The sequence below is a fragment of the Neolamprologus brichardi genome, chromosome 3, assembly GCF_056152115.1.
Source record: "Neolamprologus brichardi isolate AB-2024 chromosome 3, ASM5615211v1, whole genome shotgun sequence".
NCBI lineage: Eukaryota > Metazoa > Chordata > Actinopteri > Cichliformes > Cichlidae > Neolamprologus > Neolamprologus brichardi.
Window position 1 is genome coordinate 45,453,668 of NC_142106.1, and position 27,214 is coordinate 45,480,881.

Below are 27,214 nucleotides of genomic sequence, written 5' to 3' on the forward strand. Positions count from 1 at the left end.
AATATCCAAGTCTGATATTCAAATCATCTGCATCACTTCAGTTATCTAAGGGAATAAGAAAAATATGCAACTGAGCTCAAAAAGGGCCCAGGAATATATTACACATGGTGTATTCTGTTTTTTCAGGGTGAATTTCCCCTTATTTGATTAGACCACCTGTAATGAAGTCATATTCTATTTAGGTATAAAAATGAGCCTGGATTATTAAGATCCTATCTTTGCTTCATTTCTGGTTTTCAATATTTAAAAAGGTGCATTAACTACAGACAGCTGGAGATGAAATGGCTCTAATTATATCCCCTCTTCAATTTTTGTGATCACAAGGTATGTTGGCATAAAAGTAAATATTTTGATGCTCAGGAAATCCTTCACCTACGATAACTGTATAAGAAAGGCTCGTATTATTACTAAAGATCTTTTTCTACCAGGATCTTAAATCCATGTACAAAAAAGCTGTTGGTCTGAGCTGTTGGAATGAGGTGCAATCCAAATTGCACCTCATTCTAATTTAAAATACCTTTAATCCATTTTAATCACACTGTGAGTAAATCATATTAAGAGAAAATGATGCGTATACCCTTATCTCAGAATAAGTGCAGTATCACCAAATTGTAATAGATCTCACATACACAGCGTACAGGACGGATGAATGTGCAGGACCTGCTCAGGTTTATAAGAAGAGCCACAGACGTGATTAAATTAAAGGTGTGTGGCAAACAGGGTGTGAACCCTGATGCGGGGCTTAGCAGACTGACATACCTCAAAATTTCAGCTTTATTTAAATACTGGCAAAAAGAAAAGAAAAAAAAGCAAAACTAAATTAGAACATAGAAACATGCAAGCTAATTACTAACTGAGCTGACCTAACAGACACGTGACCGCTACCTCACAAAGCAGGAGAAAAGAACAATACCCAGAAGACGTTGCATATAGTATATACACAAGAGGTTGATTAAGGTAAGATGATACACATGGGGAACACAGCTGAAGAAAATCATAACTAAACATCTCACGAGTCAGGAGACTGTAAAACAGGAAGTAACACACACTGAGACTCAAACTAAGACACATGACTGGGGATCAGTGTTGGTCAAGTTACCTAAAAAAAAAAAAAAATCAGTAACTAATTACTGATTACTTCCCCAAAAAAGTAATCCTGTTACTTTACTGATTACTTATTTTCAAAAGTAATTAATTACTCAGTTACTTAGTTACTTTTTAAAAACACGATTTACAACCTGAATAGGTGATAAAGCGACAGATCTTTCAGCCCAATTCTACTTTTTCTGCATAATCATCATACAAACTGTAATCAAATGGAAAAAGTCTCTTTTTAAAACTTGTTTTATTCGTTTTAATCTTTTAACTTTATGCATCAAGCAAAAATTAAATTATATGCACCATTCTCTGACTGGAAGAAATTTGTTTAATATTTAAACCTATTTTCTGCACATTCCAGCACATAAAATAAAATATTTTTTGTGTTTACACTCAGTCTTTCAAATAGATGCAAGTAAAACACAGCAGAAAATAAATAAAATCAAAGACTAGCGGTCCTGTTGCTCTATTTTCACCTGTAAAGCAGGAGTGGGGTAGGCGGAGGTTTACCCTGGTGCAGGTGTGCCGCAGCGGTCAGTGGAAGAATCCGAGAGTTTCTCTGTGAGTTTCCCATTATCTCGTTGCACACAACGGACGCTAATGTTTTTGTCACTTTTTATGGAATCAAACTCAAAGTAAGGTCAGTACTTCCACGCTTTAAACGCTGCACGCTCATACTCTCTCCCGCACTGATATATTATCCATTGTTGATCTGCACACAGCTGTTGTCACGAACGTCGCACTCGCTTACGTCATTGTCATGAGACATTCTCGCAAAACAATCACGGTTTTAGTAACGCAGTAGCGCAGCGTTCCTATGGGAAAGTAACATAATCTAATTACCGTTTTTGCAATAGTAATCCCTTACTTTACTTGTTACTTGAAAAAAGTAATCGGATTACAGTAACGCGTTACTGCCCATCTCTGCTGGGGATAAACAGACATGGAGACAAAAGGACAAAACACAGAGATAAAAACATGGAAACAGGAAGGGAGAAAAGACAGGGACAGGAGTACAGATGTGTTCATGGACACAGAGACACCAGACAGACACGTGGACATGGGACGTAAACTCAGAGGCAGTAGAAAATACCGTAAATATAAATATCTTATACTTTCAAGATGTTTTCATCATCATTCACTTTATACTTCAAGTTTTAGTAAATAAGACCCGATTCATTTCTGCTCATTATGATGATATAATAAACAGTGGTCATAAAAATAACACTAATATGCTTCTACGTCAGAACTTTTTCTTTCTAAAAATTCAAGTGTGAATCATGGAAAACAGACTTTAGGGCATTAGGGGTTTAAGAAATGTTTTGATTTGAATATGAAAATAATGTAAATCATATGCTGTGGCCTTCTTAGAAACTATTAACCCTATGAAGCACATCTATCTATCTATCTGCATACATTTATATGTCTGTGTATGTATTTAAATATATATATATATATATTATATTTATATTATATTTTTTTCTTAACAACACTTTCGATGAAACATCCGAAACCCATCCATGCATCCCTATTCTAAGTCAAAATGGAGCCACACTCCATCCATCAGTGGCACTCATGCATTCAGTAAATCCACACTGTTTAACACTCATCCCCCACTATAAATGGGTTTTCATAGGATACGGCGGCAAAACTGCACAAATTAGAAGTTACTTCATCACTTTGATTTAGGCCAGCCCTGCTGCAGATAGAAGAGTCATTTGGAGGAAAAAAGACACTCATTTCTGTCCTAGAAAGTCACACGGAGCATTGAGCCTTCCCTTATTTAATGGTTCAATAGCGATACCTACTCCCTCCTGTTTGAGAGCATTGTTTCCCTATGGTTATTGCGCCATCATTTATCCCTGCAGATGCCTGGCTGACATAAATGCATACTTCCCATGCCAACCAAGCAAATTAAACTGAATTGAAGGTGGAGAGAGAAAGAATGGGAGATTAAGTGAGAGATGGCCCGGAGAAAAAAAAAGAAAGAAAGTGAGACGGGGAGAAAAAGATTGACCGAGAGATTGAAGGAATGACTTGCAATCAGGGACAAAGGAGGCCATCTTAGTTTCTCTTTAAAACCAGACTCATGCATGCAAGTCTGCTTTCCTATACTTTAAAGGCCCATGTGTCATTTATCTGCTGTGTATAAGCTCTACATTCACTGTCTGAGTATGAGGTTAGGCCTCACTCCAATATACCTAGTAGCAATCAACATAAAGCATGGCACAGCAGAGTCAGGGGCAAATAATTACTTGCTACAAGCTGACTGCTTATTGCTGGATCATACAATCCAACAATCTTTAATTTCCTGACACTAAGAACTCCTGCTGAATAGGGTGGGGAGTTAGTAATAGATGTTACACCTGTATTTATGCAAAGAGATGAAAGAATTTAACTAATCGTTGGGGGGAAAAAATCTAACAGGAAATGTGGAAATTTACCAAACATGGTGCGATATTTATTTGAGAAGTTTTGATCTTAGCAGAAAATGTTCTAAAATTAACCCTTCAGGGTATCTGCTACGGAGGACTGCAGCTGACATAGATTCAGAAAGTGCAGCCCCCATCAGTCACATTAGGCAACATGGTTACAAAGTATGCTGTGAACAGGCTTATGTACTTTCTCTTTTTAGTTTCTCCACAAAAATGTGATGCTTGTGTTAAGATGTTCAATGTTGGTATTGGTACAGAACACATCTATCTATATATATATCTATCCAATATAAAGTTATTTAAGGCCACTGTTTTTGTGACTTGGCACTATATAAATAAAATGAAATTGAATTGAATTGAACAAGTCCTTTAACCTCCACTCTCCCTTCATTTGAGCCAAATTTCTTATGATTTGCTGAGCAGGTGATTTGGGCTTCTGTGCTTCCAGTCAGAGTTGTGTGTTTGACTCGGCTGTTAAAGTTTGCAGATGACACCACCGTCATTGGCCTCATTCAGGATGGTGATGAGTCTGCATACCGGCAGGAAGTTGAGCGGCTGGTACTCTGGTGCAGTCAGCACAATCTGGAGCTGAACACTCTTAAAACTGTAGAGATGACAGTGGACTTCAGGAGACATCCCTCAACTCTGCTCCCCCTCACCAGATCAGACAGCCCGGTGTCGACTGTGAAGACCTTCAAGTTCCTGGGTACCACCATCTCCCAGGACCTGAAGTGGGAGACCAACACCAACTCCATCCTCAAAAAGACCCAGCAGAGGATGTACTTCCTGAGACAACTGGGAAAGTACAGTCTTCCACAGGAGCTGCTGATCCAGTTCTACACTGCGGTCATTGAGTCTGTCCTGTGCTCCTCCATCACAGTCTGGTATGGTGCAGCCACTAAACAGGAGCAGACTGCAGCGGACTGTACGGGCAGCAGAGAAGATCATCTGCGCCCCCCTGCCCTCCATCCAGGATCTGTACCTCTCAAGAACCAGGAAACGGGCAGGGAAATCATCACAGATCCCTCACACCCTGGACACAGACTTTTTGATCTGCTGCCCTCTGGCAGATGGTACAGAAGCCTGCAGACCAGGACCACCCGACAAAGGAACAGTTTCTTTCCCCTCGCCATCTCCCTCCTAAACAGTTGACCTGTCACACTGCTCCCACTGCCAGACTGCAACTGCACCTTATGTAAATTCTGTAGTATTCATTCCACCTCATTTCATTTCTGTATTTTATGTATATAAGTTTAGATTAGTTATTTATAGTTGGTTTACACAGCTTTGTGTATGTATGTGTATGTATGTGTAATGTGTGTATATAGACACGTGTGTGTGTGTGTGTGTGTGTGATTTACATTGCTGTGCTTGAGAGCCACCATCTACCGGAACCAAATTCCCTGTATGTGTCTGCACATATACTTGGCCAATAAACACGATTCTGATTCTGATTCTGATTGAGGAGACCATATTAGGGCCAAGATTAAGACAAAAACTGCTTTTGGTTTTGGCTGACAAGGATTAACAGCAAAAATGCTGAACACATTGTTTAAAACGTTAAATTATTGAAATTTTCCATAACTGCCACTGGATAAAGCATGCATGACAGAAATTCAAAAAAAAAAAAAAAAGCATGAATATGAATATTTGCTGTCTTTTAACTTCGTATGAGAATTTCAAATAACGTTTCTCTCTGTTCTTTCAGATAATTACAGTCAGCTGAAGCTGGATTGATAGCTTATAAATCAAGTTTATGGTACTGTGTAACCAGTTGTATTGTTATTGATGATGTTTGTTTATTTGCTTGCATTTTCTTTCATTTCTTTCTTGTTCTAGAAACCACATACACACCAAGTGTAAACGTGTTCAGCCTGCTTTCTACCAGATACGCCGTGATATTTTGCAAAAATATCTTGTGTCTTGCAATTTTGTCACCCTCAGAAGCAACATTATGGTGTAACCTTGAAGATGTAAGGCTCTAAATTGAATAGAGCTAGACAAACCCAAACCCACACACACACAGACACACACACAATACCAGCACAGGTACACATGCTGCCTGACAGAGGGAAACTCGGCTCTGATTTTCTCAGTCTTGATAGTCCATAACAAAAGCAGCATTGTTCACCAGTGGCTGGCAGTCTCCACCTCATGGGGATAAAAAAAAAAGAAGAAGAGAGAGAAGGAATAATTGTCAACCAACACACTTTGTGTACAGTGCATCCCCCCTTCAGTGGCCAGGCATGATGATAGCAATAGCCACGCTGCCCCCACCCCACCTTGCTCAAACACAGACCACTGCTGTCTGTGCTCGATGCAGCAACAGCAATCAGTGGAGGGGCCCCGTGGAAAATAGCACCCCCTGATGTGCATCCGTGCACACGCTGTGGTGAGAAGACACTCAGAGTCTGGAGAGCCTCATAAATACACCACGCAGAGATAAATACATTTAGGTCTCAGTCCAGATTGTAATCTTTACAGCAATATGGCTTTTCCCCCCTTTCTCTACACTGTAAAAAACAAAACAAAATGAAAAAGAACATAAAAATACTGACGCACATTTCACATGCAAACACACAGATACAAATCTCCAGCAGACTGTTTCGGCTGTATATCTGTGTTCTGTTCTCTGTCTTCTGTAGAAGCGTTTATCTGCAAATGTGCTGATGTTGTCACTCTTGCGTTACACACATGCACACACGCATACCATGTCCAAAGGGCTCTGTAGGGTAAATATGTTTGGAGCCATTGTGCCTGATCATCTAATCATAACTAGGCCTTTGGAGAGAGCATGCTTGCTTTTTGCCTCATCATAAATGCTGATCACACAGTTCTCCCACAACGCCCTTCAACACTACAGATTTATATCTGAGGAGTGGTTTGCTACTGTGGCCAGATGAATGAAGTGCTGCTTTGACAATTTTTTTTAAGATAATTGATGTATCTCGACTTTTTCCATCAAAGGTACTATCTCTTGCTTCTGCTTCAAACACATCGGACAGCTCTATCAACGTTTGCTTACATGTTCAGTTATTGTTCAGTTAAAGTGCTTTTTTCAGTCTGAAATAAAATTTCCACAAATATCTTGATGAGTGAAATACCTTTTCTTTTATTGCTACTGTCTACTTTGTTGCATCAGTTGAAGTAATGAAACTGATAATGAGTCAGGAGAATTGCCATGCATGTGCCAAAAGCAGTCTTTTTTAACTGCAATCTTCCGTCTAATTTCCTTGAGGCTAATATGCTTTTGTCTTTCATAAAGTACCATTTAATAAACTTATCAACAAACGTAACAAAATTTGCGCTTGGTTGATTATTTCTTTGTTGTACCAATGATTCTTGGCAATCAATTTTATACTGTTGGAAAAACTGTGTCACATTTGAAAGGAAAACACATTTGTGGGTTGAACAGCAGTGTATGTGGGTTGCGCCCATGAAAATCTTGCCAGATCCTCTCTGCCAGTTCCAAACTGCTCATCCTGCTGTTGTTGCTCTCGTTGTTGTTGTTTTTGAGCTTCTGTTACTACAGGTACTGACAATCAGGTGCCTGATCAGCAGCACCTGTGAGCTTGGCGCATGCCATGCTTTACTGATCTGAATATAGTCCATGCCATAGGGCAACTTCAAATTGATGTTCCTCAAAACCGAGTTGCAGTAACATTTGGAAAGAGCCCAAGTACCATCTCTAAATTTAAGAATCATAGGGAGTCCTCTGCAGATTTGCAGTTGAGGTTTGAAGGATGATATGGCTGACTGCTCTCTACCCAGCCAATCAGGAACAGACTGCACATAACCAATCTCTGGGCTCATAGGGGTGCCTGTAGGCCTGCCATCACTACCCTTTACCATCAGGCCTGTTTGCGTTGGTGTCGGCAACATATGCACTGGAACCTGAACAGTGTCCAGATTCTAGTAGTTGGACCATAGGGTCAAAGTGTGGAGAAGATGCTGAGAACATTAAGCTGAGTGGTGCATTGATAGGGTAAGAACTTTTGGTGAAGGTAGTGTGATGGTGGGATGACATCTACCTCACTGAACAAACAAGTAATGATTAGATGTGATCTTAATGCAGAGACATATTGGTAACCAGTGGCAATCCCATATCTCCACTGTCCGGGTCAGAACTTCATCCTCCAAGATGATAATGCTCATCCTCACAGTGCGAGGTTTAGCCGGGAATGGAGAGGATGGAATAGTCTGCCTAAAGTCCTGACTTTAAACCCAATGAACACTTGTGGGATGAGCGTGGACATGTCATTTATACCAGAGTGACCAACACAACCACATTTGCTGATTTGGAAAGATTTGGCAAGTTTGTCATGAGCATAACTCATATACTCAATTCTATGGTTCTAGCCAAAAATACCATTTTAGTGGCACCATTTATAGGAAAATAAACAGGATTCATAAGGTTGCTAAGAGACATTGTTATAAGAAAGAAATAATAAAAAAAATAGAAATGTCCTTACTTTTTGTCTTTTTGTTTATAATACATTATTATTACTAATTATATAAAAAATGCTCCTTTGTATAATCTTTTCTTCAGCTTTTTCAAAATCACCCAATTTTATCACAAAAAGACAAACAAAAAAAATAGAGAGTCAAATCAAAATAATTTGCTTATCTTACATTGAGAGTGAATTTGCTTAGGTTACAGAAACAATCTGGCAAATATTGCTGAAGTATCACTGGCATAACTCTGCCAAGTTTATAGATTTATAACCCTAAAAGAAAATAAACAATCAATATGTGACATTTTGTTGACCAAACAACTATGTATGTGGACGTATGGCCCTATAATGGTATCAGACACTATTTTCTCATTTGCTCCAGAGGCTCTTTTTCCTAAATAACAAATACTGCACCATTTTTCACGAAGCCATTCTGCAAATGTATCTCAAAGGGTAGCAGCACAGATTTGTTGCAGCAATATTAAACTCTCAACGATTTCAGCATGCAAACCTCTTCTCTGCCGTTTCTCTGTCATTTGTTGACCATTAATCAACATCCTTCTTACACAATGGAGACAGATTCGCTTTTTGGACCAGCGCTGTGTCTCAGCACTGGTCTTCACTTCTTAGTTAATGATCTGGAAGGAAACTTTTAGGTTTCTCACCACAACAACAGCACTTTCAATTTACAGTAAGTACACATTGATCTGTAAACATTCCTTTAATGAGTCCTGCTCTGTTTACTATTACTGTATCCTGTAGGAGCTCATTTATTGAAGTAATAATTTAAAGTTCTAACCTGCTGACACCACACATATGCACCAGGTCAAACTTCTAAGTGTTTGTTGGGGTAACTGAGTTCAACTTTCTTCGAATGTATTATCAAAGAATATAAGCTGGTGCTTGTACCCTTTTTTATGTTCAGTTTAATGATGTTTATTTCGATATGATTGTATTTATATAGTAGAAAATCACAACAACAGTTGCCTCAAGGTGCTTTATATTGTAGAATAAAGACCCTACAATAATAAATAACAGAAAACAAAGAAAAACCCAACAATCATATGGTGACAGTGGGAAAGAAATACTCCCTTTAAATGGGAAGAAACCTCCAGCAGAGTCAGGCTCAGGGAGGGGCAGCAATCTGCTGCAACTGATTGGTTTGAGGGGAGGAAGACACGACAAAGATGCAAAGATGTCCACCAGAGACTAATAATAACTAATAATTAAATGCAGAGAGGTGTAAAAACATATAGTGAATGAAAAGACTGAAGAAGAAAGACTCACCCAGCGCCCTAGACCTATCAGAGCGTAACTAAGGGAGGATTTTGGGTATACTAAGAACAGGGAAATATAAACCAAAAAAATGTAAAAAACATTTACTTTTGTTCAAACAGCAACCTCCACGCCAGCTCTGCCAAGTTATTATTTGTGAATTTGATGGAAATGTGATAATGTGCTAACAACAAACAAGGGAGATAACTTCTTTGGCGTGTTGACTTTTTTTCATGTCTGATTACACGGCACACTTGATTTGTCTCATTTCAAGGATGAGCAGGACTGAGATGGTAGCACTGCAATTCAGGGGCTTGGTACCATCAATTCAATTCAATTAGTTTTAATTAGCTCAATGGAGAGAATGAGGAAAAAACAACAACCTCACGGGGTCCTCCAATGAAATGAATTACTCATGAGTGAAAGCTTATCAAATCAGCCAGATTTATACGTAGAGAATATTAAATCAAGGCGCTGGAAGACATATGACTGGAATGAGTTATACTGATATTTAAAAGGCATGAAATCTCTATTGGATTCAAATCAGATCATGATAACAAGCTGGTCGTTATTTGATGCTATTTGCTGTGTTATACACTCAGCTGACATCTGTCTGCTGTGAGATATTTTCATTTATTTTTAGATGGCGCTTGTGATAGAAAAGTCTCGTTGGGCTAAACAACACTGACTCACATTTGATTGATGGTTACATCTAACAATGACCGCAGAGACCAGCAGTTTGTGAAAGACAGGACTTTGACAAATGTCATATACTGTTCATAAAAACCACTCTCTGATGATAGCTTAGACTTTTATATATCAGAAGACGTTCTGGAGCTGTGGGAAAGGGCATTTTTGCAAACAAACAATGGGATGTATAAAGTTGGTGCTTTTTGGCCTTTTTGGAAGATAAGCCCCTTCACCAGGTCTCTTTGTGACCTCAAATTACATCTCAAAAAAAGGTTTGTGAGCAGTTTGACCAAAATACTATTTCATTATAGTGGGAATGACCATCTTTGTCTGTGTTAGACTGTGTTTCCAGGATGTAGTGGCTGCTGACCCATTACTGGATTAGTAATCTTACTATAATCAACATGCTGCATGCATATTTCTATACCCTATCTGCTCCTTTAAAGGTGGGACAATCTGGATGAAGCTTTACATCGTCACAAATAGGGATGGGTATCGTTTAGGTTTTATCCGATACCGGTGCCAAACCGGTACTTTTGAAACGGTGCCGGTGCTTAAACAGTGCTCAAACCGGTGCTTAAAGAATGGAGAACACAAAATTGGTCCAAAAACCTCTCATGTTCAGCTGTTTTTTTGTAAAAAGATAACAATGTTAGCCTTTTCTGCAGCTATAGGGCATATATGGTATCACTGTTGGCTGGAAGCAGTGCTTAAACAATGGAAAAAACACAAACTTTGTCCAAAAACCTCTCATGTTTAGCTGTTTTCCACTTTTTCTTTGGTCATTTTAGCCTTTTTGGCCAGGGTGAAGGGAGTATCTGCCATCAAACAAGAAGACAGCCGCATGTAACTATGATGATGTTTGCTAGTTCACCTTACGTGCATTAATTTAATAACGTGGTTAGAGTACACAACGTAAATTACACATGAACAACATTAAGCTACTCACGCAGAGAAGAACGGCTGCTGCTGCCATCATCATCCTCATCATTTCTGCTACACTGGCAGGGCTAGGGGCCAGGACTCTCCTCTTCGGGTTTTTGGGGGATGTTGCAAACTCCGGGTCCGATAACAGGCACCACACCCGCAGTAGATGTGCTCGGTGTGAGGTCTCGCAGCAAGCTATCAAATACGGCGCATTTCTCGGCTTTTAAAAAAAACGCTATGCGTCGCCAGGTGTTTCATCGGATTTGAGGTGTTACCTCCTTTGACAGTATCACAGTATCAGCTTAAAGCACTTGTTGCAGGCTGCTGAGTTTGCATCTTTTGCTGTGAAGTACAGCCAGACTTTTGACCGCTTCGCCTTGGGCATTTTTAATCTGTAACTCTGCTCTAAAAGAACGTATGTACCTGGACCCGCCTACTATCCTCGGAAACGTAAAATGATTGGCTAGAATCTAAAGTGTATCACATCTCAGGAAAAAAAAAGCACGAACTAAAGCACCGAAATGTGCGCTGCTTTTCGGTCTGGTTACTACTGTTTATGTCAGAACCGGTGCCATCATGGCACCGGATACCGGTACCCATCCCTAGTCACAAATACACAAATTATGTACATCTCAATGTGTTTCATCCAGATTTATTACAAATACAAATTCTTTGGATTATTTTTTTTGTATTTTATGTTTATTTCCACGTTCCCAACCATTTGTGGTTGCCTCACATGTCACGTTCAACATGCATCGCCCGTACGTAACATAACAGTCACTAACATCTGCGACAAAACTTTGTTCAACTCTCCAAAAAATACAGAACGAAGAATGTGAAAAACGCCACAGGCCTGGCAAAAATGATGATGATGCTTTGTCTTTATATAATCTTGTAATACGAGATATAATCAACTGTACAAGCTATCTTTTTTACTTAATGTTCTGATTGTATTCTACGTCCATGGTGGTTAGATAACATGTTTCTATAAATTATTCTATGCTTGTTATTTTTCCTTATCAAAAGCCACGCAGGCTGCTATTGTGCTCTGTATTGTTGTTTGACTCCTCTGCAAAGGCACATTCAAATCTCACAAAGACAACCTGTTTTTGTAGATCTGTTTATTTCAGATCGGTATAACAATTTAGTTTTAGTAAAGATTACAGTGAGTGATCGTCCCAAAAGGAGGCCTCTAAAATCCTACATTGAGAGACAAGAGGGCCGACCGTTTACGTTTCTGTCTTCCAAACACAAGCAGGTGTAACTTTGAAAAACTTGAAATGACAATGACACAATCTGTAATGTGCTTTCAAACTGTTTTAAATCTGACGTTTTGACCGGGGAGATCAATTCTCCTGTGGTTCTGGTACTCTTTTGAAAGGCTTCTTTCACGCCATGCTGTTCAATAAACTGCTGATTGATACCCACCCTTCCAGGTTCATTGACTAGGACTGTGATTTCTCTCTGTCGACACCCTGGTTTCTATTGTTGACAGACCTCCGAGGCAGAACATGCTGATGGTTAGATTGATTGGACAGAGTGAACTACTCTGCTACTACTTAAAAAAAAAAAACACATTACTGACTTACATGTAAGTCATAAATTAGCCAGTTAGCCATCCTATAAGTAAATTATATTTATATGTGAATACTGAACTACAGCATAGCAATGTGTTTTAAATGAAAGACCACAGTGTTCTGGCCAAGGAAAAACTACATCCTGTGAAATAGTATCTCAGGCTGAAATGAAGACTTCTTCTACAACAATTTGCTCACAAGATGTAGGATGTGATGAGCAGACACAGGCGTTCTTCCATTGAGGCAAGACAGAGCAATGGACCACATGAAGGCAATGGAGGCTTCTAATGAGGAACTTTGTCAGCCCAGAGTCTGACATGATTAACAAAGGACATGAAAAAGAAAGTAAGAGCAGAGAGAAATGCAGTTCATTCACCCTCCAGTGGTCTTCCTGACTCAAATGACCCTCATCTGTGCCCAGATCAAATGCTCCCACTTGTGCAGGTGACACTTAGGTTTTGTCAGGAGCAATGGCAATGGCCTAGCCTTTAAGGTAATACATAACACAGCAGAAAAAGAGTGGCCTGGCTATCTAAAGCTCATCCTGCATGTGGTCTAAAATAACAAAACAACAACAACAACAGTGGGTTTTAAGTCCAGTGTGGCTAAGAACCCTACTGGTTTTAATTTAAGCTGTTAATTGGGGGCTGATTTGCACTTATGATGTAAACTAAATGCAATTAAACTAACTGGTAGGATTAAAAATAATCAGTGCTCTGTTGACTTGAGAAAATACAAAGATTTGAACCCTGCTGGTGCACAAAAGGAAGCTATAAAGGAGTGGATATTCACATCATCTCAGCAAATTATTCAAGTTCCACATGAGCAAACAGCTCTGCCTCTCAACATTACAAAACCTTTGAATGCTGCTGATGTTTGACCAGCTGAAATATACTATGAATTTGAAAATGACCTATTTATCACAGTAAAAGCTTAACAGTGGAAACATTTAGTAGACTCACACAGAGTAAGATGTTTACTATTAATGGTATATTTATACCACATAGACACTTATCCTCCTTATCCTTAACTGTTATCCTAGTCTGCCCTGATATCTGTATTCTCTTTGATTCCGAATATAATCATGGTCAACAAAACATAACTTCTTTGCAGCTTTATCATGTTCAAATAAAGTGGCTACCTGATCATCAATTGACATCAGTAAATCCGTGCTTAACTGTAGCAGAAAGCTGCATTTATTCTGCATTCATTGAATGGATTTGCAGTACTGCAGATGCTGACTTTACACAAAATGCATCAAAGATTTAAAAAAATGCAATAAGTAATAATAAGAGCTAACTCAGAGGAATAGATCATTTAATTTAGAATTACTTTACATTACAGTAATATATGCATCTGTTTGTACATCCGACACTGTGGAAAATATTAACAATGGTGATTATGAAAAACATGAAATTTTAATGTTGTTCCTTTGCTGTGAGGAGTTATAGCGTTTAAAAACTGTGATTGGACCATGCTCAGAGCATATGCACCTTCTTTTCCTTCAAACTGACTTACAGAGTGTCCATACTCCAAGAAACAAACAAGCCAAAGTCCCGTATTAAAGTATGATACTTCAAATATGAAACTCTAGCAAAAACGAGCTCAATAAATATGTCAGTCTAATACAGATATACAGGCAGAATGGGATGCTTTTTGACCAGGGTCCTGTTTATCTCAGTAGATTTGCAAACACCAGGTTTTGTTTTTGTTTTGCTTTTAAATCACTTAAGTAAGATGAAGTTAATACTTCTACATTCATTCAGTTTTTTCTTTTTCTTTTTTTATCATAAACAAAAAAGCACAACCTTATGCAATCCAAGATTTTAATATTCTCTTTATATATACACTGTATTTTGTTTTAACTCACCTATTTGGGATATCATAAATTATTATGGGGTATTTTTCTGTGTGGATTCAAATAAACAAACTATCTGGAAGAAGAAGAAAAAGATTCTTTTTATGTGGTTTTCCCTTTAATTATGAAGTTCAAAAGAAGCTTGTGGACTCGCTCTTTTGTTTACATAATTGCCTGCAGAAATGTTTCAGTTTGCGAGGAGTCATTAGAAAAATAATAGCAGCAGTGCACTCTATTGTTGTATCTTAAATAAGTCTGGGCTTTATTGCTCCATTTTGACTCAGACAAATGTAATGTATATTACATTCACAAACAGCTTATGGCAGTCTATTGGCTCTCATCTTTGCATTACTGGATGAACCTGTGACCATGGTTCTCAACCTGTAAAATCTGTGGCCCGTTTTGGGGGAGGGGGTTATGTTTTGTTGTTTGATAACCGTGTCTATGGATTTCTAAATCCTTCACTCTCTATGTGTGGTACCTCCTGAGGGAGAGAAGTATCTGCACAATACACCTGCCCCCTTCGCCCGGGGTGAAGTAGCCTTGTCCAGCCGGAGTGGGGCGTGTCTCCGTGGGCGGCCTCTTCAGTGCGGTGCCGCTGCCACTGCTGCTGATGCCGCTGTCTTCTGTTCCAGTGGATGCAGGTAGAGGTGCGTCAAAAGGCCCTTAAAGCAACCACAAGAAACAGGGTGCCGGGACCTTCACAATAAAAGTCACAACGGAACACACCAGCGTGGATGTTTTAATTTGGAAAGAAGAATCTAAAGCGGAGTTTCCTGCCTTCTGGCTAGCTTGACAGCAGGGATGCAGGTGGAGCGGCTCGGCCAGGACCGTTCACATCTGTCTTGAAGGAGAGAGGGGGGGAAGAAAACCTGCGTTCGGGTCTGTTCAACGCTCTGGATAAAAATTGAACAGAAAATAAGCGTAGAAGACTGAACTACGTCCAGACTATACCCAGGGATATTTACAAACCTCCCCAAGTCTGGAGAATAATATCGAAGGGATTGCCGCAAAATACAAGTAAGGACTTTTTTTTTTTCTTCTTTGCTTTGGCGACTGTATGGCTCTGTGTGCGTGTGTGTCACTCCGTGTGTGCGTGTGCGCTCTTTTCCCCCTTCTTTCTTTTGGCCATAAGGATTTGTCCTTCTGTGGAAAGGCTTTTCAATTGGTGACAGGTGATGTCAGGAAAAAATAAAAGCTACACTAAAACACTCCTCGCGTTGTGCTGTTGAGATGTAGCGAGCAGCAAATGATGCGTAATGGGTCAATATTTGGAGGAGATTTGGGAGGCGAGTGGATTTGAGGTCTGCTGTTTGTTTTCTGCGGCTCTTGGAGCAGACACGCTGAATTTGGCGTGCGGGGGGGGGGGGGGGAATGATGGACATATGTGGTTTGAAGCCACGCGTGACAGCAATGTCAGAGTGTGGGAATTGAGTAAAATAAAATAAAATAAAAGGAACAAAAATCTTTCTATTTCACCGAGGTGACGGTTAATTGGAAAGTCAGTTTTTGTGCCTCGGCGAGCTGTGGATGTATTTACGCAATGTGCAGATGACTTGAGAGGTTATTCTTACAGGTTCCGACCTTCGTTAAACCCGAGGTCTTGTTTCAAATTAGCTGCTCGGCTTTAGAGCAGAATATATGGTTGAATTATAGCGAGTGTACGCTGTGGGATAATACTTCTCGCCTATTTCGTTACACACACGCACACAGCCTGATTAATTGTACGCACTTCTTCAGTCCAAAAAGAGCGAATTTTTCTGGAGTCCTCTCACTGAGTAGTCGGTTTCTGATTTTGGCTTTACCCGCTGGGATTATTCATCCAGTAACATTTTACTTCAAATTATTAGAAATGCAAGGATAAAAGGAAAAGATGCCCCGGACAATTGTGCCCCCCGAGGGTATACTCTTGAATGAACAGATGCGGTTTTTTATATGTTAAACGAGAGAAATCCTATGATCTGTAACTCTCCTCAGTAAAGCGACCTCAGAAGTGTTTCTCCAAGTAAAACTGATACGCATAACGAGTTGGAAATGCACGCACGCAGGTGCGTGGGTATTTTGGACTCTATATTGCGCCGAGTATTGTACTGCGACCGTATGAGACTCCTGCGCCACCGTGTCGCCAAACGCCCACTGGGGTGCTTAATGGTGTCTCCGCACAAAATCTCTGAGCCAAAAGAGTAATTAACAAGTGCTACAGATCGGTAAAATCCCCGATTATCAGATTCAAGGCTGGGTTGTTGTTAGTTGTACTGGCCAATATCTGAACTGAGCACTGAGCTCTGTCTTGTTCGGCGGCGCAGAGGCAGACGCGGACGCTGATGGGAAGGACCAGAGAGAGGAAAGCAGACGCCACATGATGAACGTCTGTGTGAACGCCAGCGGGAAGCTGACCTGCTCGGTGCTTTTAAAATGAAGCCCAGTGAACTTTTAATAAATACGAGAGCCTTAGCTCGCCGTTATGTTTATTGCTTGCATCTCGATTACTAATAAAAAACGAGTCATATTTCATTTTCTTTTTTGGGGGGGCAAATGATGTTGCCTTTTTATGACCTTGCGAAATATCAGTGGCAAAGAAGATGCTCACTGTTTATCAAAGTTGGAAGAACACAGAGCGAAGCGTCCCAGCTCTTACTCACTGACCTGGATTCATTAGTTGAAGGAGTAAATGAAACCCTCGAAGGGGGGGGCCACACATGAGGTGGTATTTCTTATGAAGCCACCCATGTTCTTAATGCAGATGAAGCCCTGCAGGAGAGATCCACTAAGGTGATATGACTCACTTCCTGGTTACTTAGTCAAGCTAGAAATGTTCCGGCTTACAAATGTAGGACACAAGTCCACACTGCAGAAGTCCAGCGGCACTTAACTCACAGGTCAAAATCTTTTTTTTTTTGTTCCATCTTTTGTCATTATTGTTGTTATTCAATCAACACTGACAGCTCACGTCTTTCCCCAGAAATACTTGTACTCTGGCAGTTTCTTGTTAAATCCCACTTGGTAAAAAGAAACACCATCAACACAGTCTAATGACTCCAGCTTTGACAATGGCTTTAGAAATACCTAAATAGCTTCTCCATTTTATAACAATACACACTGAGCAGACACCTTCGACAGAAAATGGGCCCGTATACAGTTCCACTTTTGTTCTCGGAGCTTTCAGTGCACTTCATGAAGGGTGCTTAACATTGCTTTTGTGGGTTGAGATGACTTATAATAATTGCAAATTCCTCTGCAATTTGAATAATTTTTCCAGACCTTTTCACTGTTTGTTATTCAGTGAGTGCAAAAAGTGGATTTGAGGTCCTGTGCTTCTCTTTGTTTTCGCTCATCCCTCTGTCATGAGGTTTCCACCAACTTTCCTGAATACAAATCTCCAGCTTTTCAACTCAAATGCCATCATTCTGGGTCAACACACAGCCATCAGCCTGTTTTTATGCTGGAAAAATAACCTTTGCAAAAGTATAATGTGACTTATTGAGAAGACTCTACTCTATGTAGGAGAAATCTGTAGACAAAGATCAGCAGAGCTATTATCAGGGAATAGATTTAATAAAGGACCTTGACTTAATGTGATTAATGAGAGATTCAGTCTTAGGTTGGGTGTATTTTAGCTCAAATCCAGCCCTTGAAGCAGCTGGCTGAGGCATCACTCAGAATTTCTATATACTCATAGGTCAGTGTTTTGAGCAGCTGACATCTTTCCTCTGACAGCGAGACAGAGCTGAGAAACTGTCTTCTACCTCATCTCCCACTAAACACGGGTACTCATGCTCTCCCCACGCCTCCCCTCTGCCCTGCCTGGCCCCTCCAGTTTACCACCGAAGAGACCAAGAGAGTAAAATTGGAAGAGAAGAGAATCGGAATGGGTAATCTGCCTGTAATCCCACAAAGAGAGCAATCTGCCTCATTAACTCACTATTCTGCTGCTTGCCGCGTGACTCTCATCCATCTTTCTGTCCATTTGTCCACCATCCGCCCCCAGTGCAGGACAAAAGAGATGCTATAGAGGTGCACAGGGGAGCTAGAAACAAGGTAGAAACTTGCGCTTCTGTTAGAAAAGAAGGAGGAAATGCAACAGAAATATGAAAAGAAAGATTTCTCTCTCCCTCATGCCCTCCATTTTAGCTGTGGGGACCACGATAAGCATGGTTGCTATGTGTTCTGCCTATAATGTTAGCTCCTTTGATAAAGTCTGTAGAAGAAGAGCCTGTGAGGCGAAGACAGAGTGAAGCACCTTTCATTGTCTCACGGTGATTGCATGAATGGATCTGCAAGTGAAAGAGATGGAGCAGCACACAGACTGAAGCGAGAGGATACAGTATGGCCTATCGATCCTATCAGTTTACGCCCTTGCATCCTGTGTGGCCTTGCCGGTAGGATATCCGTGCCTAGATTGAGACTAATCTTAGTCAGCCTGGCAGGACATTTATTATTGAGCATATCAAAGCTAATACATCTCTCAGAGCGCTGTCAGATGCAGAGGGGGGAAAAAAATTGTCATGTGATGGAGCCGTTTGAGTTCAAAGCTCTGTGTGGTTTTTAACAAGTTGCCTTTGGTCTTTCTAAATGAGAAGGAGTTTTATGTTGAAAAAAGCTGGAACCGTGCCATATACCCTACTGTATTCCACAAAGATTGGGTCATGAATTCATTCAGCAGAGCTTGCAAGTGCATTTGGATCTTGGATGATGGTTTTCTCTTCCCCCCTCACTCCCCCCCCCCCACGAATTGTTCAAAGTAATGTAATCCCAGACCTCTTTTTTCATATCTGAGTAACCCCCGAAAAGCAGGCTCTTCCGATGAATTAATGAAGATGTTCTTTGTAGCCTCCAGTGAGAGCTTGATGTGAAATATTTGCATTACCATATTGCTCGCCTTTTAACAGCCTCAACCAAGATCCTCGGTGCTACAGTTTAGCTGGAATTTATTAAAGAGAATAGTGAAGCATCAGTAACACGCAAATAAAACGTCTCTTCCCCGTCTCTTCTTTGGGCTCGCCTCAAACGTCGTCTGCACCAGGTGCTGCCCAGTCTAGACCTAAAAGAACTCTTTGCCTGAGAATTTATGTTTCAGGTGTGGGACACATCTTTTTAGCACCTGCAGGCGAGCTAGTTAACCTAAATTACTCGAGCAGCACAAAGGTAGCTGCTGTTTCTCAGGTTTAAAAATATCGTGGCTGCTTCCTTATTTGGAAAGGCATGTTGTGGGGAAAAACATGCTGATGTAACCTCACTGATGATCAACAACCTAAAGTTAGCCCTTCCTTTCAGAGTCAGCCAATGATTGGAGGTCTTTGGCGCTGCAGAACCTGTAAGACCAATAGAACAGTTCTGAGCCTTTTAACTAAACAGCAAGGCTGCCTCCATCTTTCAGCTATACCCATCTATTCCAGGGTATGCTAACACGAAGCTAGCCGTGAAAGGATCCTATTTCAAAGTGGAGCAGGTTGCGTAACAGGGATATGGGACACAAAAAACCCCACATAAGAGTTTTATGCTCATAATTGAGGAGTGGGTGTAAGTAACTAATCCTTATGCTGTGGGATATCAGTCATCCACACTATTGCTAGTTCTCTATAATCATGCAGTTTATTTGCATAACACTTGCACATCGAAGCACACAATAGCATTTACTTCCAAAGATAAGTGCTGGACTTTAACATTAACCACTTACACACAATTTAGACATCAAAGCACAGTATGAGGCTATTTTCTTTAACCATTTTTAAAGATGCAGGGAGCGTGGAGAGTTCAGTCATCACTTATCAATACGAATGCGTCTGCGCCGACCCAAACGCAGATCTATTTCCATTCATTCATGAGTTGGCCGCTGAGTTCCAGCGAGCCAGGTTTCCTCAGACCACGTTTTTAACCGAGCTTGTCTCTGTGCATGTTTTTCTTTCTTTTCCGTACACCTCCTCCCACCTTCTTTCGTGAATCTCAACAGACCAACTTGAATAACTGTAAGTACTGCTCTCAGTCAAGTGCCCTTAAGAGAATTGTTGTTCTCCCCCACAGTTTATTCCTCTTCTAGAAATCCATAAAAGCTTTTGTCCGCACTGTCATAAATGAACATATTTTCATGGAGCCATCCCTGCAGCCAAATCAATACGAGATATTCGAACCTGAGTTATTCGTGCAAAACGCTCCTTGGCCTACAAGTCCAGCTCTAGCCCCGTTCTGAAGTGTAACTATTTTCCAGTCCCCAGCGTTCAGCTGTTCCTTATGTTTTATTCACCATCTGAAATTAGGTCTGGATTGTTCCTACGTGCGGGATGAATGAACTGAGCGACAGGGGGCACTTGGGGGCTGATGGGGGTCATGATATTGAGATACTGTCTACTCCTGCAACCATGGCCACACTCAACCCCAGCACGACAGCACTTTTCCCACCAGGCAATGGAAAGGAGTGACTATTCTGCGAGCCACAATGGCCACTTCACTGCAGAGAGGGAATGGCTTTGGCAGGGCACAATGGGTCTTTTTAGAGAGGTGGTTCTGCTGTTGCCGGGGCTTGCTTTGGGTTTGTGCAGCCAGCGTACCTTCATCAGGCTTCTCTTGTCACTGATACGATGGCGCTGTTTTCGCAGGCGGCCACAGGGCAGAATGTGGGAATAGCCACCATTTATCCCACAGAACTCTCATGTCGAGCGCTCTCAGGAGCCAAGGGCACAGGTTGAGCAGACAGGGTCAAACAATTACCCAACACTATTCTCTCAGTTGTAATGAGCCAGGAATACAGAAGCACCATTGAGCGATGACTGCTGGCACAATTTTGAGATTCAAAGTAAAAACAGACATAAAACAGGCGTCGAGTTCAATCACATTTAGCTTTATTGTATTTGTATAGTTGTAATGTATCAGGCTTTCAAGCACTGTGTTTCTTTAATATTTGTTTTTAGTAGTAAAAAAACGATCTCACTGATAGCCACGGTGCTAATTTTTCATTGCACAATATGCACTCTTTCAAATTTTCGTTTTAGTAACTTCTCTGTTGCCGATGCAGATTTTTTTCTCCCCATTTTCCTATTTGTCAAAAGCAAATGAGACCTGTGTCACGTTTGTGCCGATCTGCCACTTTGGCTGCCACTTTCCTATTCTGAAGGAGAAAAGCAAAGATGTGAAGGCTAAATGTGTCAGAATGATGGTAAGAGGAAAAGAGGCGGAGATGAGAGAATTGCAGGGTGTGTGGAGAGGGAGAGCAGAGTCGCAGGCCATCCATCCCTTCCTCCATCTTAGTCCAGCTGTTTCAGTCCAGCCATCCATCCAAATAGCTTCAGTGAGACTTGCTGACTAACTGCTGAGATGCAGTACGGACTTTTTATTTCGTTTGTCGGACTGTATGCTTCTCCACGAAAATGCACAGTCTACTGTTTTTTCCTGCGTTTCTGTCCCATATGCTTCTATTTAGTTGTGAGTCAGTGAGCTGAAATATAAAATCCTCATTCCTTACTATTTTGACTTGAATATGCCTTAAATATGTCGCTGCCCCAATTTATGAACTCTGTTTAAAGACATAATGCAATAATAGTGCAACAATGACGCAGTTTGTTTTTGCTGCTTTTGCTGTCCCCCAGCAAAACATCTTCTACTGCACAAAAAAAGATGTTGCACGTTTCCAGCGGGTATTTGTTTCTTTTTAAAATTAGAATAACAACTGATTTGAGATGATATTAACTGAAACCACATCAACAGTGTGTGTATTTTCATGCCGAGTGTAAAATCTGAACTGTCGTGATTTTGAACACTATCTGTATTTTGAGACATTCTGGGATTGGTTTCAGCAGAAACTGAAGGTGTCCAAAGCTGCAGCCTCTCAGATCATGGTCTGGATATTAAATAAGCCCAGACTTGACTGCTTTGGGATCACAGCCACTCTTCCTTGCAATGGTGCTAATTGTGGGGGTTTAGCACTTACCAGGTTTCCAAGTCTGTCTCTCTACCATTTCCAAATAGAGCAGTCCAGGATTCATCAGTGTTTTCCCTATGTTCCAAGCTGGTGTGTCACACCATTTGGCCTGGGTGTTCCGGGACTGGAATATACGGTGACACGTGCCTCCCACTCCCCAGCGAGTCCCTGGAATAACTATGTGATTTGACATGGCCCTCGGTGTACAACAAGCTGTAGAGTGTGGGCGACAGGAAGTGTGCATGTGTGTCACAGATGGTATTAGCGCCAGAAACGCTCAGACTTGTTTTGACAAAGCAGATCCCTAAGAATGTATTGGTGTTTTCCACCTCTCATATGTCACAGCAGCCTGTCACCTTGGCATGTCTTGAGGAAACATAGCAGTCATCAAAACCTGGATTTCCACAATAGGGTATTATTTTGTTTTTAATTCACTGGTATTGATTACCTTGTGTATTTTAATTGTAAGTGTTACAAGACACATTGCATGAACTAAAAGACAAAGACAAACAAACGCTAGCTTATTTGATTTTACTCTTACAGTGTTAAACCAGCAATGGAGTTGAATAATAACACCCACGTTATAGTAAGAAGATGGGCCAACATCATCACAGGGGATAGCTTCTGGGCTGATAGCGAGTCAGATACTAACAGAGAGGAAAAAAGACAAAAATTGAGAAAAGAAGGAAACAGAGGCAGATTACAGGAGCCCAGAGGACCTCTTAGGTTTTCCAAAACACAGAAGCTGTGCTGAAAAGTCAGCCGTTCCAAAGACCTATCAAACTTCTTCAGAGCATTATCGATTGAAAGCTAACACTCTTGCCAAGCCATTTTCTCCAAGGATGCCGCTATCTGCAAGCCGTGCACTTTGCTCTAGTTACCCACTATTCACTGGCTAACCCAGCTCAACTCTCAATCTCTAAGACTTAGTCACACCTGTGTGGCCTGGAGCAAGTCAGCGAGTAGAGTGAGAGATTGTGTTGTTCTCTCTCCTCTGAGTAGAAGCAATTTCTTGGAGTTCTCATGCATTTGCAAAGTGATCACATCCAGCATTTGTAATCAACGTTATAAATGGTAGAAGATGTATATATTTCACTTGTTAGGCTACATGGCTGGTAGAAAGTTGACACTGAGATGCATTGCTTATGGATGGGGAGGTTTAACTTATGCTGCTTTGAAGCTGGAAGCGGTGCCATATATTTTATGTGCATGTGAGAGCTGAACAGCCTCGCTTTACAAATGGCATGGCATCAAAAAGCATTTCTGGCTTCATTTTGTATTTTTGGATCAATTGAATGCAAGAATTGGAATAATAAGAATGCAACAAAAGAGATGCTCAGATCCTTCTCCTCACAAACACACTCTTAAATATCCAGGTCTCATCTTATCTTAAAGACCTCATAGTACCACAATGAGGTCTTTAAGGTAAGCTCATCCCAATGGAGCACTTTGCTCTCAGACAGCTGGGTTACTTGTGGTAAAACTTTCCATTTTGATACTGCTTATAGTTAGGGCTGAGTCAGGTGATCAGAAGTAGTTCTACTGGAATAGGCCTAGGTTGCTGAGAGCTTCTCGTGATGGGCTGAATGTCTCTTCTTCATTCACCTTGTTTGATTGTCTCTGTGTTTTTACACTGCTTTGCATTAATCATTAATTATTCTAAATCTCTGGTTCTGGTGTTTTTTGTCCTGTCTCTCTCCCCTCACCCCCAAACAGTTATGGCAGATGGTACCTCTCCCTGAGCCTGGTTCTGTCAATGGTTTCTTCCTGTTAAAAGGCAGTTTTTTCTTTCTGCTGTCAATTCAATTCAATTCAATTCAATTTTATTTATATTGCGCCAAATCACAACAAAAGTCGCCTCAAGGCGCTTCATAGATACAGAGAAAAACCCAACAATCATATGACCCCCTATGAGCAAGCACTTTGGCGACAGTGGGAAGGAAAAACTCCCTTTTAACAGGAAGAAACCTCCGGCAGAACCAGGCTCAGGGAGGGGCGGCCATCTGCTGCGACCGGTTGGGGTGAGAGAAGGAAGACAGGATAAAAGACATGCTGTGGAAGAGAGACAGAGATTAATAACAGATATGATTCGATGCAGAGAGGTCTATTAATACATAGTGAGTGAGAAAGGTGACTGGAAACAAAAAACTCAATGCATCATGGGAATCCCCGGCAGCCTACGTCTATTGCAGCATAACTAAGGGAGGATTCAGGGTCACCTGGTCCAGCCCTAACTATATGCTTTAGCAAAAAGGAAAGTTTTAAGCCTAATCTTAAAAGTAGAGATAGTGTCTGTCTCCCGAATCCAAACTGGAAGCTGGTTCCACAGAAGAGGGGCCTGAAAACTGAAGGCTCTGCCTCCCATTCTACTGTCGACAAGTATTACCTCACAGAGAAGTCATCAGATTGTTGGGCCTTTCTCTGTATTACTGTAGGATTTTTACCTTACAGTATAAAGCGCCTTGAAGTGACTGTTTTGTTGAGGTGAAGTGGCTCGTGTAGTTTTCATAGTATTCTTAGGATTACAGGTTTAAAACATTCAAATATCTGTGGAAGGAACCAAGTTTGTGAATAGTGGAAAAAAAAAAAGGATTTCATAACAACTGCTATATTTTTTACCGTTTGAAATATGGAAACTAAAACTAGTTGTAGCCCAGTAACTGCTGTATTCATCGAGTCAGCGACAGAAAGCATTTTTACTTTATGTGGGCAAACAGGAAAACTGCAAATCAGAGTATTTGAAAGGAAACTGACCACTAAAAGCCTCAAGCCTTGCTTTCCTTCATCAGTTAAAGTGCAAACTACAAGAAAATTCTTAATTGGCCCTTAACCAAAACCACAACGCTTAACCAAAATTTGAGATGTCCAGAATAAATGTGCAGTCTTTCTTCATATTATTCCTTAAGCTATAGAGTTTAGTCAGTTCAGATCTTCTCCCTCTGCTGCCTGCAGTCAAATGTGGAGTGTTAGCTCGGAGTATTTCAGTGACCTTCTGTGATGTCATTAAGTGTTTGTGGCACATTCCACAGTGCGTTGCCACCTCCTGCCTCTCCACTTTAGCAGTGCAGCTGAACCAGAAACAATGGGCGCACGGTGCACCGTGGAATAGGTCACAAGGACTCCATGACTATCAAGGAAGGACATGCTTTGTGCACACGGTCCATTGGCACACAGCTCTTAGTGCTGCCACTGTATTGAGAGCTGCCGTCGCTTCAGCACCATGAACAGATCTCTACCCACATGCTTTGTTTCCTCTCTCCCACACTGCTGCCCGTCTCACAATGCCAGACTATTACATTAGTCAGCTAACCTTGGGTTTAACACTGACTTTCTTGTTGCATGAAGATGCCTTAATTTTAACGGCAGCTTATCGCCCTGGTAACCTATGCTGAATATCATCGCTCAGATTCTCCGTAAATGGTTCAGTTCAGGATTAAAACATCATTTGAATGATGTTGAAAGAGCAAGTCAATGTTTCACATTTTCCAGCTGTAAAATGTAGAGTCTAACACATTAGGAGCTGATGTTGGTAAAGCATAAACATCAATAATGAAATAAAATTAGACTATTAATTGTGCTACAAAACGCCCAACATCGATTGGTCCAGTGTAAACTGTTGCCCTCATATTTCATCATTGCAGCTCTGGAGAACATGAGACCAACTTTTTAAATAGAAATCTTTTACCAGAATCGATGCACGGCACAGTGATAACGGCAAGCACACTACGCCTGCTGTGTTCTGGTGATGCTTTGCTTCTAACAATTTAGATTTTTTTGCTTGTTTACCATTCACACATCTCTTCCAGCAATACTTGGAGTACACACAGTGGTTTTTTTTTCTAATTTATCTGTGTTGACACAGACATGATGTGTCAACAAACAAAGCGCTAAGCACCATTTCTGTTCTTAGAACTTAAGATAAGGTTAAATTTCTGTTGTTATTGATTCTTTTTAATGCAGCCAGAGGATAATTTTTATAGCTCATCAGACGGCCCATTTTGTCTGTGAACAGCCAGCGTTGATGGCTGCATGAAAATTCAGTTGGAAGGTATCAAAGGTTTAAGGAAACAGTCTGACAGAGGCTTACTCTGTATATGGAAATATATCTGGTGCAGAAAGGAAAGGCATGCTGTTTATTCCGTACCTTGGACAGCTCCTCTCTTCAGCCCACTCTGCCTCCGCTCTCTTCAAAACCAGCCAATTGTGTCTGAGGGAGTAAGAGGGTTTCAATACCTTGGACAGCTCCAGCTCTGGGACTGCCGCTCACTGTCCCTCTGCCATTTTTCCCCTCAAACACAGAGGAGCTGTTTATTCAGCACCTCGTTCCCCAAACTTTCCAGCACTATCCTCCGTGTCTGTGTGAATGAATGCAAGTGTGTGTAGCAGACATGGTGTGCACCCTGTCTTTGCTATTGGTAGAGCTCCATACAGCTCCATACATAACCACTGCTGCTCAGGATTCCTGTGATGGTTTAGAGGTGCGTACGTGTGTGTGTGTGTGTGTGTGTGCTTAACTGCACACATTACAACTATGATCTGGTCTTTTTCTCTTTATGTCAACCTTTCTAGGTTTTTCTGAGTCTGGTATTATTTGTTGTTGTTTACCCTCCTGCCAGTGCTAATACTTTCACTCACCACTGTTGCCGAAATTAAGGGAATGTTCTTAGGAAGTAAATAACCATGAAACAACCTAGTCAGGTCTATTTCTAAGTACTACACAAAAATGGTTTGTGTGTGAGTGTGTGTGTTGGGCTGGCTACAGCTTAAGCTGTTGTTGTTTTAAAATGAATTATTGACTTATGTGATGCCAATGGGAAGGAGCTGAAGCCTCGGTGGGATAAAACTACTATGATTATGTGTGATTTACAGTCCTCAGATGTGTTAGTGATGACTGTGCATACCTACCCCACCCCCCACACATGTGCTCTCATCTCCACCTAGTTCTTTGCACCAATTTCTTTCCCCCCTTACCCCAGTCTTGTATTGCA

At 40.9% G+C, this 27,214-nt stretch overlaps 1 protein-coding gene across 7 annotated transcripts in view; it reads left to right on the forward strand.

The window, feature by feature from the left end:
- The first annotated feature begins 15,119 nt into the window (after positions 1 to 15,119).
- Positions 15,120 to 27,214, forward strand: part of nrxn2b (neurexin 2b) — a 739,753-nt gene continuing 727,658 nt past the window's right edge. For all 7 annotated transcript variants that reach the window (XM_035912885.2, XM_035912888.2, XM_035912887.2 and 4 more), the window contains exon 1: positions 15,120 to 15,334. The gene's annotated coding sequence lies outside the window, so the exon portion shown is untranslated. The remainder of the gene's footprint in view (positions 15,335 to 27,214) is intronic.